The 15024-nt window shown below is 42.1% G+C and overlaps 1 long non-coding RNA gene across 1 annotated transcript in view; it reads right to left on the bottom strand.

Moving 5' to 3' along the window:
• The window catches only part of LOC132591889 (uncharacterized), a 242124-nt gene that overhangs the window by 169982 nt on the left and 57118 nt on the right, over nt 1-15024 (bottom strand). The window contains exon 3 of the long non-coding RNA XR_015949303.1: nt 10277-10373. This is a non-coding gene — a long non-coding RNA (uncharacterized LOC132591889). The remainder of the gene's footprint in view (nt 1-10276; nt 10374-15024) is intronic.

The following is a 15024-nucleotide window of genomic DNA, read 5'->3' as shown; positions in this document are numbered from 1 at the left end:
CATGGCCACTGGTCCCATCACCTCCTGGCAAATAGAAGGGGAAGAAATGGAGGCAGTGAGAGATTTTACTTTCTTGGGCTCCTTGATCACTGCAGATGGTGACAGCAGTCACGAAATTAAAAGACGCCTGCTTCTTGGGAGAAAAGCAATGACAAACCTAGACAGCATCTTAAAAAGCAGAGACATCACCTTGCCTACAAAGGTCCGTATAGTTAAAGCTATGGTTTTCCCAGTAGTGATGTATGGAAGTGAGAGCTGGACCATAAAGAAGGCTGATTGCCGAAGAATTGGTGCTTTTGAATTATGGTGCTGGAGGAGACTCTTGAGAGTCCCATGGACTGCAAGAAGATCAAACCTATCCATTCTGAAGGAAATCAGCCCTGAGTGCTCACTGGAAGGACAGATCGTGAAGCTGAGGCTCCAATACTTTGGCCACCTCATGAGAAGAGAAGAATCCTTGGAAAAGACCTTGATGTTGGGAAAGATGGAGGGCACTAGGAGAAGGGGACGACAGAGGACGAGATGGTTGGACAGTGTTCTCGAAGCTACGAACATGAGTCTGACCAAACTGCGGGAGGCAGTGGAAGACAGGAGTGCCTGGCGTGCTCTGGTCCATGGGGTCACGAAGAGTCGGACACGACTAAACAACTAAACAACAAGTGGAACAAAGCCATTTGGTAGTCATTAACACCTGCTCCATGCATTCAGAAGAACACATATGAACATACAGTGTGTAGTGGAAGTGGTATGGACCTCCATCATCCACATCTGCTCTACCCCTTCAAGTCTGCTTAAAGTGACACCTTAAGTTCCAGCAAATTTATTACGGCATAAGCTTTCTTGGACTTCATTAAGGGCATGGAATAAACAGTGTGTAAGATACACTGCATCATGGTTAGATTCTCTTTGGAAGCTAGGAAGCTTTTCAGTAAGCAAACAAATTCGTGCTTTCATAATAAACTAAAGCAATGACACTTGCAGTTATCACACTGGCCTCTCCACAATTTCCTTTCTCACTTTGCCAGGTCTCTTCCTGATGAATGATGCTGGGCCCCCAGGAGACTCTGAGATGCCTTACAGCTGAATTGGCTTTCAAAGAATGATACAGCCTGCTTTCAGAGTGTTTTCTGTATATTATTTGTTTAGCAACCTGGAGCAGTGAAACCTGGAAGTGGTGTAATTCACATTTACCCCCTGTACTTTGTCAATAACACTTACTCATTTTCTCTACTTGAATGGCATATCCCCACAGGTAATTGTCTTGACATTTTTATGTGCTTCTACTTATTCACTGGAATGAGCAAGAAAATGTCCATCAGAAATCATTACTATCTCATAGCCATGCTCAGTTTTGGCTCCTGGAATATTAATATTGGGTCCAAACATAAGAAGAGTCGTCCTGGATCATTCCATACGCCTTTCTAGCCCAACCCCCCCCAAACTGCAACATCTTATCTGCAACAGAAACACTGTAACTATTGGCAGAGGACAGTGTTTCAGGGGTAGATGATCAAATTTCTTGCTTTGGTGTAAAAAAAGAGATTGCAGAATATGACTGGGATTCAAAAACTGCTCCCCCTCCGCTTCCATTAGTGCAGGCATCCCCAAACTTCAGCCCTCCAGATGTTCTGGACTACAATTCCCTACTTCCCTGACCACTGGACCTGTTAGCTAGGGATCATGGGAGTTGTAGGCCAAAACATCTGGAGGGCCGCAGTTTGGGGATGCCTACATTAGTGAATACCTCCACTAGATCAAAAACCCTACCATGAGTTTAAGGGCACCAATTGGATCCAACTCCATACAGTATTAGTGAAAAATGAGGAGATAAGCCCAATTAATACATTATTCAAGCAGTATTAAAAAATTCAAAATGCATACAAAATGGATAACTTATGGGAAATTCTTACAATTCTTACACCACCGTTCCTGGAAAAAGTTGTACTGGCAAGAGAATTTCACATGCCATCCCTCCATCTCACTTGACCTGGCAGTTTCAAACACTGTTATGTCTGATCCCTTGTGTCCATTCCTAATAATGTGTGTTCACATCATGGGTGTCCATGGGGTGTTTTCCAGGAGGACAAGCAAAGTAAAACATGGAAAAGGAGGAGCAGGCCCGTTTCTCACCAAAATTGTGAAGAATACTGCCTGTACTTTTTGCCTCATACCTCAAGTTCTACAAATGCTGGAACTTGCTCTCTATTCTAAGCAAACAAATAAAAAAGCTGGGAATTATGGTTCAGGGATGACCCCCCCTGCCCCAGATGCCCTTAGTTCATGATGGTATTGGGATGCTTATACACAACCCAACTTACAATAGTGTTTACTGTTTGTACCTGCAAAAAGTTTTGGGCTGGACATAATGCTTTGTTTCCCAATGGTGCATGTCCTGGAGCTAGCTGCTGAAATCCTGTAACATTTCATAACAGAAATGTTCCAGGGGATGGGTGGGGGTTGTCCAGCATTCGTTGCACTATAGCACGAGATGGCACCTTGTGACAAATTGAAGCACTTTTAAAATGTTTATTTCTGCCCGGCTGGCAAAGAGTTAACCCACCTCCAGCCTGACTGACTTAGAACTCTGATGGGGGCGGGACTGTGCCCGGTTTGAAAGGAGGGAGTGTCGGTTTGGTCAGTTAGGAGGGAGAGGGAGGAAGGTGTGGTGAGGTGTTATGAGGTGGCTTGTATGAAGACAGTGAAGAGGCTAGGAAAACTTAAAGTTAAATGTTTGACTGAGTTTATTTTGTACAACTGGAACAAAGCTAATTAATAAATGACACGTTAAAGAATCACTTATGTTTTTAACACAATAAAACTTCATCTCTGTTTTTGCCAAAAAGAGCTCCGTCTTTATTTTTCCAGCGAGGTACCAGGACTCACAGCCGTGGTGACTCAAGAGAGGGCAAAACTCACCTCAGGCAGGGAGGTGGCAGTTTGTGTCCTGAAGTTACACGGAGGAGGCTTAGAAGGGTAACCTGAGGTGCCAAGGAGTTGCCAGAGTGCATAGGGCAAACTTCTGCAGTGGGGAATCCAACTGAGGGAGACCCTTTACTGGAGGCAAGAGGTTATTCCGTGGGACAGCCTAGAGTTCCTTAAGGTACCAGGTCACGCAGGCTGGAAGGTTCTCCTTACTTAGAAACCCATTAGTAAAAGGGGTTTATTTTTGAGGCGGCAGGAGAAGAGGGTGGGTGTTTTCCCCTCTGGGTTCCTGTGTCGCTGTGATAGTAAGAGAGAGTGGGACCCGGGTTGTCACACACCTCCAAACAGCAGTGACAGGGTAGCACTGGGGAAGCATTGCAGAACAACTATTGGGATGGTGTGTGGAAAGTCCACTACTGCATCAGTGATATGTTTCAAAATACCACCCCTTAAACCCAGCAGTCTGGAGGAGTCCTTTTAGAATACAGGTGGCTACAGGTGGCAATGACAATCACACTCTCAGTTAACATATGAATAATGTACTTGAGAGTACCCAAGAAGGGTGTGTGTGAAAATTTGAGCTTTTTGCTTGCCTGCTTCCTGCTGAACCCCTAATCTGTGATTAAAGCTTTAATCAGTTAATCGCACCAATTAACAGATTAAAGCTTACAGCTCTAATTACCTCTCATTGGCTATACTTCAGACACACACATTGCAAAGGAAGCAGAAAGATGCATCCCTGTTCATTTCCCTTTGAGGCGCCTCCATACTCATTCCAGAAGACATCTTCCCAGTACAGAAAATACCAGGAGTGGGATTTAAATAACAACTTTTACAAAAGAAATATACTTGATAGACAATAAAGCAAAATATCCATGGGGTCACGAAGAGTCGGACATGACTAAACGACTAAACAACAACATGCAGCTGCTGCAAGGTGCTAAATTGTTCCTTATTATTTATAGGGTTGCATGCAACATGGCACCAAGACTAAGATTTCAGCAGTGCAAGGATTTCTGCTTGTGCAACAGAACCTTCTCTCCTGTTCCTCTTCCTGCATACCCCCTAAATCTGTTATCAGGGTTCTCCCGACCTTCCAGAGCAGATCTGCTAATAGGACAGTGTGCATGGGGGAAGATGGGAGTGGAGTCCCACTGTGTTTGCGGGAATCCTTGCACTGGCTTCTGCTAGCACAATAGAATGGTTGAATTCTAGCCACAATCAGCTGAATTCCAGTAGCATCTGGGCATATTCTCTGTGTATCCATAAGTGATCTCTGCAAGATCCATGGGTTTAAGGGAACTTTCAACACATTAAATCTTTTCTGAATTCTTTTAATGGCCTATCCCCCACCCCTATTCTAATGCAGTGTTGCCAGAGTTGAGAACATTGAATTTCAACCAAATCTTGGTGCCATGTTACCTGGAATGAAGCCACAATTTATCTCTTGCTGTTTCGAAACGCTACATATACAATTCTATTTCAGCACTAAATATACTTTTATTCTCTGAAAACCATCTGATGGATCATGTGAATAAATAAACAAGCATATCAATAATGGACTGGAACTCTGAGACCCACAAGTCAAGACTGAATTTCCTTCATTTAAAAGTTCATTAACAGAGTTGTGCAAAATGAGAAGGATGCAAATGTTACTAACTTTAATTAAAATGTAGGCTAAATCTAATGAAATTGTCATGATTGCAAAACTTTTCTTCTTCTTTTTATAATAGTGTCATTTGTATCAAGTTCCTACCCGTCATCCCCAGGAAAATTCAGGCCCCCCTTCAGTTACTGAAAAACAAAACACTTTTGAATGAATGTGCACACCTGCAAACTAAACTTCTGGTTGTGTAAATTAGCACACACCTAGCCAATCTCCGTAAATCAAGGGTAGAACTGTCTGTCTTGCCACTCAAAGGAGATTTTGTGATCTCCATAAGTATATGTCTATATTGCTTCTCACTGGAGAAGGAAACATGCAGGAGAATGGGACCTCAAACACAATGCATGAGCTTATCCACTGAGGGTGGTAACTATTTAAACAGGCTGTATAATTGGCTGTCTGGTACTGCAGTTAACTTCAACCACACTCCCTGAACCAAATGCCAGATCTTTTATGCCTGTGTCTGATCCCACTCCCAGGGAAGGGTTGATCTCTAGTCATCACAATAGCTGACCCTCCAATCCCACTGAATTTAGACTTAGAATTGTGTTCGGCTGATTGCACAGAAAGTTCTGAAAGGCATTTGGCCATCCCGAAAGCATTACCTTAAAACTCCAGACATGTTGATTAAATGGCAGAGTTTTGTGTTATGCTGAATTAAAATGGCAGCCACCTGCATAATAAGTGGAATACAGCAAGCACAGTAAAGCAAGTAAAGGTGCTTGTGTGATAATTTTGATCTCTCTCTGTAATTGTGGATGAGATGCCCCATGTGGTTCATATACAGGACTCCAGAATACCGTTCAACATAAAGCGTTCATGCCCTGTAATCCAGAACCATCTAAGACCCTACAGGTATGGGGGACCAGACTCATCGTGTATAACTTGAAAAAGTGGCACATCAGTCTTAAACACACCATGTAGAATTTCGTCAGGTGTCAGCTGAAATGAATTAGCTTTGTCATTGTTCTATTGATCATTTTGGTACTTTATTGCTTTTTAATATGAATTGCCTTGAGATATACATTTATTGGATTAATATTTTAAAATACTTGCCAGTTTAAGAGCAGAGTTAATGCAATTTCCAACAAGCTAAGGCTGATGCCTTGACAGACATCTCCCAAGATCAGCAATAATGTTGTGCAGTGTCACAAATTGTGCTTGCTTACAACTTACCTTCCATGCACCTACATTTCCCTTGGTCTTTCAGGCCAAAATCCAAGTGGATTTGCCCTGGACCTGTACTGCTTTATGTAGCATCTGAGCCTTACTTTATTGCTAGAGGAATCTCTATGTGAGTTGGCTCATGCCAGTTGGTTACTTACAGCACATAAGTTGACACAATGGCTGAGACTCAGCAGTTCTGGCATAGTAATCCTGTGTGGAGTTTCACATAGTCAAGGGCTACATCACTGTGTGCACATCAAATTCACCACTTGAATTGTGCCTAATTTGCACAGTGTATTTTTAAAAGATTGACCTGTGCCTGCTCCTACCTCCTTATGGAATTTCCATGTACTCAAACGTTGTTTGGCTGTAGCTTCTGTTAGCCTCATCCAACTTGGTGAGAGTCTTAGGAAGTTTGGTCCAGCCACATTGGGGGGGGGCATACTGGCTACCCCTGAACTAGACCCTTAAATATATTGGAACAAGGCAGAACACAGAAACTTTATAAACATTTAAAACTACTTGCCCACGGATGGAATAATCTGTTTCTGTCCCTCAGATGTTGCCCACTGGAAAGTTTTCTTTCATGTAGCATTTCACTCTTGGGGGATTTTTCCTCCCAACCAACCCCCCTGTACAGGCTGAAATAGCCAACACATGGGAATGTACAGGACATCTCTAACTAATGAAAATTGTATGGCTCTGTGAAGACAGATTTTTTTCAGTGATGAAATCAGCTCATAAAAGTCAGAGCTTTGGTAACTGAAAAAATCTGGTTTGTGGTTGCCTTTTTTGACCATCAGGGTTGGAATACATGCTAGTTTCCCCCCTTAAAAAAACCCAGTGAAGGACAATGTATCCTTGTTTCCATACTGTTCATTAGTTTTGTGGCTTAATTCCTATCTCTAGTTAGCAGGGGCAAGCAGCTTTGTTCATTCAGCAATTGAAGTTGAATTGCCCTGCCACAGATCATGTGAGTTTGTTGCATGAGTGTTGCCAACTCATTTCTCCTTGAGACCAAAGCATTTGCCTGCCAGCATGGCATTGTCCTTCAATGCTCAGACACATTTGGAGCAATGAGCTGTGAGGAAATCGCCAGTATAAGCGCGGGGGGGGGGGGGAAGAGATTTTGTAAGTTTACAGATCAGAAAGGTGAAGGGGTACAATACAGAATTAATGCTGGTCATTTTAGCCTGAATTCAGAGTTATCATATTGTACATTTGCTACCAGAGACACCACTGAGTTATATAAGCCCCTTCATACCTTATGCATATCTTACATGCATCCACCTTACGTGTTGATGGAGTGGTATCATACCACTGACCTTGCCCTGACACTGCCATGTCCCACTGGCCCTGCCCCACATAGTGCTGAACATCTAGAAAGAAGCAACCTGCAGGCATACAGTTGTACACACATGAGTGGACCATGCAACTGGGAGTCCTAATTGTAGCAGGTTGTGTGGAGCATCTACAGGCATACAGCTGTACATATGGACCTTCAGCTCCATACAAGGAGGTGTTGGGCCGAGACAGCAGGGCATGGTGATGCCAGAGCTGTGATTCTTCTCCTGCTCCATAAGTAGTATGAACATGTGAACACTGTACGAAAGGAGCTATAGAGCCACCCTAAACCAGCAAGGGAAACCCACCAACACAGTGATGATCTTCTAGGTTCCTTTGGGTATATGTTGCAATCTCGATGGGATTTCACATAGCAATGTTTGCTTGGTGCTGACTTGAGAAGGCAGGCTGTTTTACTTAGCCATCTTCTCCCAATGCATCTTCTCCCATTGCATCACAGACAGCACCATTGAAAAGGACCCTCAGCAAACAAGCAGGCAGGGAAGCACCAACCCGGGCTATGAACTTTATCAGGCACTGCACACATTGCTCTGCCTATGTGATGCAGTGGAAAGACCATATTGGTGGACATAACTGATGGTGGTGAGAAATTATGTCAGGTCTCAGCCTGATCAGTGAGTGAGTAGATGGTTTTATTAGATGAAAACTTTGGTCTTTCTGAAGGATGAGTGGGACATATATAAATCCTATCCTTTTTATTAGAAGTCCAGAAATGAACGCAGCATCCCATAACCAGGGTGACAACTCAATACAAGGCAAAAAAAAAAACCCATTGGTTTTCTATAGGAAAATGTTATTGCCTCTTTAATGGCAGTTCAACTTGCCCAGCATTATGTCTGACTTAGGAATCAGAGGATGGAAAGGAGGGATATATATGTTTTATTACTTCTACAACTATACATGTAGAGGGTTTGTTATTGTTTTTTAATGTAACTTTTCTGCAAGAGGTGATTTACAGCAAATAGAAGCACAACAATCCTAAAGAATGAGCATTTTGCTTTCCGAAAACTAAAGTATAGTCAAGCTGTGTGGCTTAAGGTACTGGCTCACATTTGCATTCAGAATCTGGAATTTTTTTCTGCAGCCAAAAGCTCAGATAGAGGGTGGGGAGTACAATGTGTGGGCTTGTGCAAGTGCAAATACAAAAGGTCACTGTCTCATCTAGAGAAACAATAAGATTAGTGCTTTTATCGCTCATTTTTTGCTATCCTGCACTGTTCTGTAAACACTGTTGTATGACTTTGCCTCTTATCATCAGTCAACGGGATCTGCTTTTGTTGAAAGAGCGTCAATCACAAGGGTTTTGCCATTCATATACTTAGCCTTATAGCTGCAGGGACTGGGGGTGGGAGGAGGACAGGCTTTCATTCAGCCTACAATAGGTGGCTCTGTCACTGTTAGAAAAATGCTGCGAGAGGAAAAGGAATTGTCATGGATAGTGTAACCAAGAGTTCACTTGCTCTGTCAAGCAGATTAAGATAAAGCTGAACGAGGTCAAAGCTATTAACATTTAGACTACAGGGTATATAACCAGTTAGCATCTAGTTAGACAGTGGGTTTTTAATTGGAGAGTAGCTTCCTTCTAACATTATGTAAACACTAATATTAGCTGAAGCCTGGGTGGTCCCATCTTTACAACCCAGAGGACATATTTGATGCACATCCAGCTCCAAATTATCCTTTATTAACCAAGCCACATTTGAATTGTAAATGAGTCCTGTCCCTACCACCCCACTGGCAGACAGAAAGCTTCAAAGTCACAAAAAAACTTTGGCTTCCCATTTGTTTTCTGCAAAGTCAAATTCTCTTTTGCAGAACATACTTGGTCTTGATCTGTGTTCTAATAAAATAATAATAATAATAATAATAATAATAATAATAATAATAATTTATTTATACCCCGCCCTTCCCAGCCAAGGCCAGGCTCAGAGTGGCTAACACCAAATATAAAACAACTAGTTAAAATACAGTTCAACAACAAAACTAAATACAATTAAAATTAAAAAAATTAAATAAAATAAAAATGCAGCCTCATACAAAAGGGGAAAGGAAAAGGTAAATGGGGGAGGGGATAAGGTTGGCTCCAGGCCAAATGCCAGGTGGAACAACTCTGTTTTACAGGCCCTGCAGAAAGAAATCAGGTCCTGCTTTTCTACTGCTTTTCTGGAATTCATTTGTAGAAGAAGAAGAAGAAGAAGAAGAAGAAGAAGAAGAAGAAGAAGAAGAAGAAGAAGAAGAAGAAGAAGAAGAAGAAGAAGAAGAAGAAGAAGTGAATTTTTCGCTCAATTCTTACCAGGCGGGTAATTCCCTTTGTGTGTATGGTAGTGGGGGTGAAAACCATGACATAAACCTACCCAGACCCATCATCTGAGGCACTTCTTCATGTACCTCCTCCATGAGAGGTCAGGAGGGTGGCAACTTGGAAATGGGCCTTTTCTGTGGTGGCTCCCCACTTGTGGAGGCCCACCTGGCACCTTTGTTACGTATCGTTATGTGCCAGGCAAAAACACTCCTCTTTTCCAAGGCCTTTGGCTAATTAAACAATCTATGGCCTTTTAAGCTCAGTGGGGGTTGTTTTTGTTTGTTAATATGTTATGTATTTTTGTGTTTTTATATTATAACCCACTGTGTGATCCTCAGATGCAGGGTGGTATAGAAATTTAACAAACAATAAAATAATAAAAAATGTGTGAAATGAACAAATGAAATTTAACAAATACAGGCGTGTACGCGCATGAACCCAATTTATGTAATCTTGCACAACTGTGCATTTTTCACATGCAAGGTCAACCAAGTTGTACAATCTGAGGCCTTCTGGGCTTCTCTCATAGTACACAAGATGGATGCGTACTCACAAATCAAACAGAGCTGTCCAAAAGACTCCACAGAACTTTGCAAGCTCTCAGCTAATGGATTTCCCATCAGCAACCCGTTGGCTACTATGAGAACAGAATGATGTACTAAATGTGCCTTTAACCTGATCCAGAAGATTCTTATGTTCTCGACCAAAAACATAGTTTTTGAATGGCAGGCAAAAAAGCTAAACCCTGTCGCTGGAAGTGACTGCATACAGCTTGCAGCCAATACGCAGGTTGCCAAAACGAACAGAAATTTCAAGTGACCATCATAAACTTAATGGAAGCATGAAAGACTTACGTTGTAGTTTCTAGTCACTTTTCAGGAGTGACCTATTGCACTCATGTCCTGTTTGCGGGCTTCCCAGCAGCAACTTGTAATTGGCCAAATCCAGCCCCTAAGAAAAGAAAGAGAAAAGCGGAGAAATTCCTCTACTTGAGATATCAGTGCGCAGCACAGAATATTTTATTAACAAGCCAATAAGAGTTTGGAAGGGCATATATCAAACTGCTGTAGATACCACTCTCCCCAGTCATCATTGTTGGCAGGATGGAGACAGATGCTTCCAGAGCATTTAATAGCTACAAATGTTTTCAAGTTGCTATTTGTAAAAAGAAAGGAAAAGAAAGAAAAGGCATGTTCCTCCTTGTACTCCGGAGAAGGCAGGCAGCTCTTTGAGTCATCACAATGATCCTGCCTTCATCTTATACTTTAAAGAAGAAAATGTGAAGCATCTCCAGATGTTTTCAAAAACAGGTCAAAGCAACTACCACCAGCTGAGCTTCTCCTTCTCTTTTACTTTACTTTTTTTTTATTTACGGCGTGCACAAAGTAAACACATCCATGTATTCCTATTCTTCTTACAAACCATACATAAATGCAAGCCATTTCTTAACAACCTCAGATGTGTCTATAACAATATCATCTTTCCAAATCACTAATGAACTTGGAAAAAATACCTTGCATCCACCCTATGTATAACATTGATCCTTCAGGATCAAGCATCTTCTTTCTATTGAAATCTTGAAGGATTTCTTCCTGTTGTCCTCTTAATGTTCAAAAGGGACATTTTTCAAAGAGATTCAGACATCTCTTCAGTCTCAAATGATGCATTTTAATGAAATAGCTTCGTTATGTTTTCAGGGCTTCACAAATACAGATAGACAAGAGTCAGTCGGAACTCACTTATGAAAGAAGGGTGGCAACAATTTGAGTTATTTCCTCAGTTCTTAGAAAAGAATAACTCCAGTCTCTGTATTACAGTTAGCTGGAATTTCAGCCAATACTGTATTGAAAGCCTCAATCTAACATCATTTAGATCCAACAAAAACACAATATACATAGTCACAGACACAAGCAAACAAATGAGAAGGCTCATTTTATTAGTCTCAGTTCAAACTTGGGAGTTCAAAACTTCTGCCAAAGTCTGATCTAGCAAAATGGTATTTTTTAATAGGGAAGTTGTTTGAAATAAACCAAACCAATGTGGTAATAATGGAAGTGTATGCATTTGGAAATTAGGTTTTCGGCAACAATATTTTACCCAGCAAACGAAAGGAGCCATAATAGGAGTGTTACAACTTATTGCTACATAATGATTCATCCAAGTTGTTGTTACAGCCTAATTTTCCTTCTTTACAGGCCACATTGCAGCTGTAAAAAAAATGAAAGTAATGGCAAAAAGTCAAACAATGCAATGGCCCCATTACTGACAGAAGTTGGTTTTATGATTTTCCTGGGCCACTAAGAAGCCAATGCAGTGTAGTGACAAGACAGCCCAATTTCACTGCATGGCTAACTCAAATGCAAGTCTCACTGTAATCCATGCACCTTACCCATGTGAAGGTGTGCATACCTTGGCAGGCTAACAGCAGTTGTGGAAAACTGGAGTGACAGAACCACCATCACGTGCATAGCCCCAGAAGCTGTGCCTCACTTCCAGGGCTGGCACAGCAGAGAGGCCTGAGGGTTTCTGAGGCCCCATCCCTACAACACCCTATTTCAGGGCATTCAACTGGCTTGAAGCAGAGGACTCCCCCACTTTTTCGCTAGCCAAGACTGCCGGAAAACCGACTGTGATGCACTGCAACCTAAGAAGCATCTGCTGCGCTCTCCTCTCTGGTACTACTAAAGCTGAGTCAACATTTCCAGGAAGATACTCCTAAGAGAAAATGTCTGGCCTTCCTTTTTTCTCCCCGCACCCCAAGCATAACTGTCAAGTTCTCCCTTTCTTAAGGGAAATTCCCTTATGCTGAATAGGCTTCCTCACAAGAAAAGGGAAAACTTGACAGCTATGCCCCCAAGAAGGTCACTTTGCAGAATTTTACCTGAATATTCCCCACCATTTCCTTGCCCCACAATGACTGTGGATGGAAGATGCAAGATAGTGGGCCAGATTGCTAATGTAGTTGTTATGCTTCACAAACAAACAAAAGGAAGGCCAAAGTTTCCCCAACCATGCCCTAAACAAGTACCGGTATGTCTATCTCAAACAAGATGTCAGTGATGGTTTCCTTTGTGAACATACAAATCGCTAGAACACTACTTCAAAGGGGCATTATATAAGAGAAGCAGAATCAGGAGTTGTCAATGTCCCACTGCATGGAATCATCCACTTTTTAAAGTGCTGTGAGTCACTTTTGTGGTTAATAGGCATTCACATTTTTTTTAAGGGCCATTAGGCGCCAAGGAAAGGAAATATTAAATAGATCTCCTAATGGACTGTAAATCTTAGAACATAAGAGTTATTCTGAAGTTTCAATCCAGTCCAGCTTCTAGAGATGGCTCTTTAAAGCTACCATTGATAAGAGTTTACTTGTACTAGGAGATTTAACTTTATGGAGGTCTGTTATACATTTCCTTTATGTGCCACACTTTACGAGCAAGTTCTCTGTACATGAAGGCATTGAAATCTACCACCAGAGAACTTAGTGCATTAATTCACTTGATCTGTAAAACACAGTTCACTCACACAGAGCAGATTAAAGACCTAGCAAAGGGGAGCAAGCTGCCAAACCAGGAATTAGATACACCATGTTGGAACTATATATTGTAAAGGTTTTTTCCAAAATAAGTGTCAAAATCTTCCAAGCAAATATAGTCCTCTACTGAAAACCAAAGGGATTTCTCAGTTACATGTAAGATGGGTCAAATTCAAGCTGACTGCAGGTAGTTGTAGGACTTCAAGTTACCCCCCCCCCAAAAAAAACACCAAAAAAGGTTAAACCTGCAACACTTGAACAGAGCACTTGGCAAACCCATCATTGCTTCTACTAGTGTACTGCATTTTTTTAGCTTGAATACATACGGGAGATGTTACATCCCAAGGACTAGTGGCCAGATGTAAAAAAGACCAGGCACTAAATTTAATATTTGTGTTGAAGACAGAATTTCAGCTGGTGTAGCCAACATGGCAAGCTACACCCATTCAACTTCCCCCTTCCACACAACTATTACAGATGCAGGAGCCCTGTGCTATTTTCTATCTCATCCCCCCGCCCATGCACATTTTCTCAGAAGTAAAGCCCCATCACACAAGCGAGAGGCGGATGGACTGGCCAACAAGCATGTGGCAGAGGAGGTGAGGCCACAGAGCTGGCCCATGAGGTGAGGTGAAGCAGCTGCCTCAAGCAGCGAAAGAACAAGAGGCAGCTTCCCACCTGCCCCACTGCTTCTGCTGCCAGCAGAAAGCCCCCTCTCGCCATGGGGCATTCCAGCACACAGGATTGCTGCTTGTTTTCTGCACCCCTGGAGCATCAAAGCCTTGTGGAGCGTTCCCCTCTTGCCAAGTTTGGTGAGGGGGTGTTCCGGCATGCAGCGTAAGTGGGGGCTGCAGTGTGGCAGGAGGGCAGGAAGTAGTACATGCCCATTTCACCTCAGCTGACAAAATGGGACATGCCACCCCTGTGGAGCCAGGAAACATGCCTCCACCACCCCCGCTGCCGCCATCATACCACTGTAATTATGTGAAGGAAAATATCCAAATATGGCTTGAGACTCCATCAGTTCACACAAGAGCACTTCCAAATACAGTATGACTTTGTTTCTTCAAAAGCATTTGAGGTAATAACATTTAAAGGACACCTTTTGTACACAAGAGGTTCCAGTTTCAATCCCCACAATTCCAAGTAAGGCTGAGAAAGACTGAAATCCAGAACTGCTTTCAGTTGGGGTAGAGTAGGTTTCAGGCAGTAGATAGATAGATACCCACATACATTTATTTAAACACTTCTATCTTTCCACTGCTCAATAACTTAAAACACAACAAATGGCAATTAAACAATAAGACCACTAACAATCAAAACAATTACTAACATACTCAGGCCATTTGGGGAGGAGAGGAAGGAAGGAAGGAAGGAAGGAAGGAAGGAAGGAAGGAAGGAAGGAAGGAAGGAAGGAAGGAAGGAAGAGTTGTCAGGAGTACAAATAACTGTCATTTTTCAAATCTGGTAGAGAAACAACAATATATTAGCACACAATACTGAAGTTAAAATGTGATCAATGTACAAGACCATTGTGCTGGGCTTGTTTATTTTTTAATGCTTTTGTGTTTTTGTAAAATAATAGCACTTTGTGGGCAGCCATTTTTTTTCAATTACTTTTACAAACAATATTCTGGTTCTGAAGTATGAAAGCATGATTATGAGAAGCACCAAAATAACCCTTAAAAAAACAACATATACACACAACCTAGAGGATTGTTTTTCATACCAATAAACTTTTGCTCCATTGGGAGATATTCTGTACACAGAGCAGTCATTAGCTGTCTAAAGCCAGGTCATGCCTTCCCTCATTAAATGACTTTCTGTTTGGAGGACATTGGATTGCTTCAGTTACCAGTGAGAATGTCAGTCTTTATTTCCTGCAAGCATTGCCTCGCCTAATGGAAACGCTAGCCTTTCATGTATATTTCCTGGAGAGCTAAAGAATGTTAATGACGGTGAAGCCTATGCCACTCGGTGGCTGGGTTTGTCAAAGTGGCTGGGGGAGCGGACAGACGTCAGCGGGATACACACATGCTAATCAAACCTCCATCCGCACAAGAGGCT

This window comes from Zootoca vivipara, chromosome 3 (assembly GCF_965207765.1).
Source record: "Zootoca vivipara chromosome 3, rZooViv2.hap1.1, whole genome shotgun sequence".
Taxonomy (NCBI): Eukaryota; Metazoa; Chordata; class Lepidosauria; order Squamata; family Lacertidae; genus Zootoca; species Zootoca vivipara.
The sequence above is the reverse complement of the archived record's forward strand: the minus strand, read 5'-3'. Positions and strand labels throughout refer to the sequence as shown.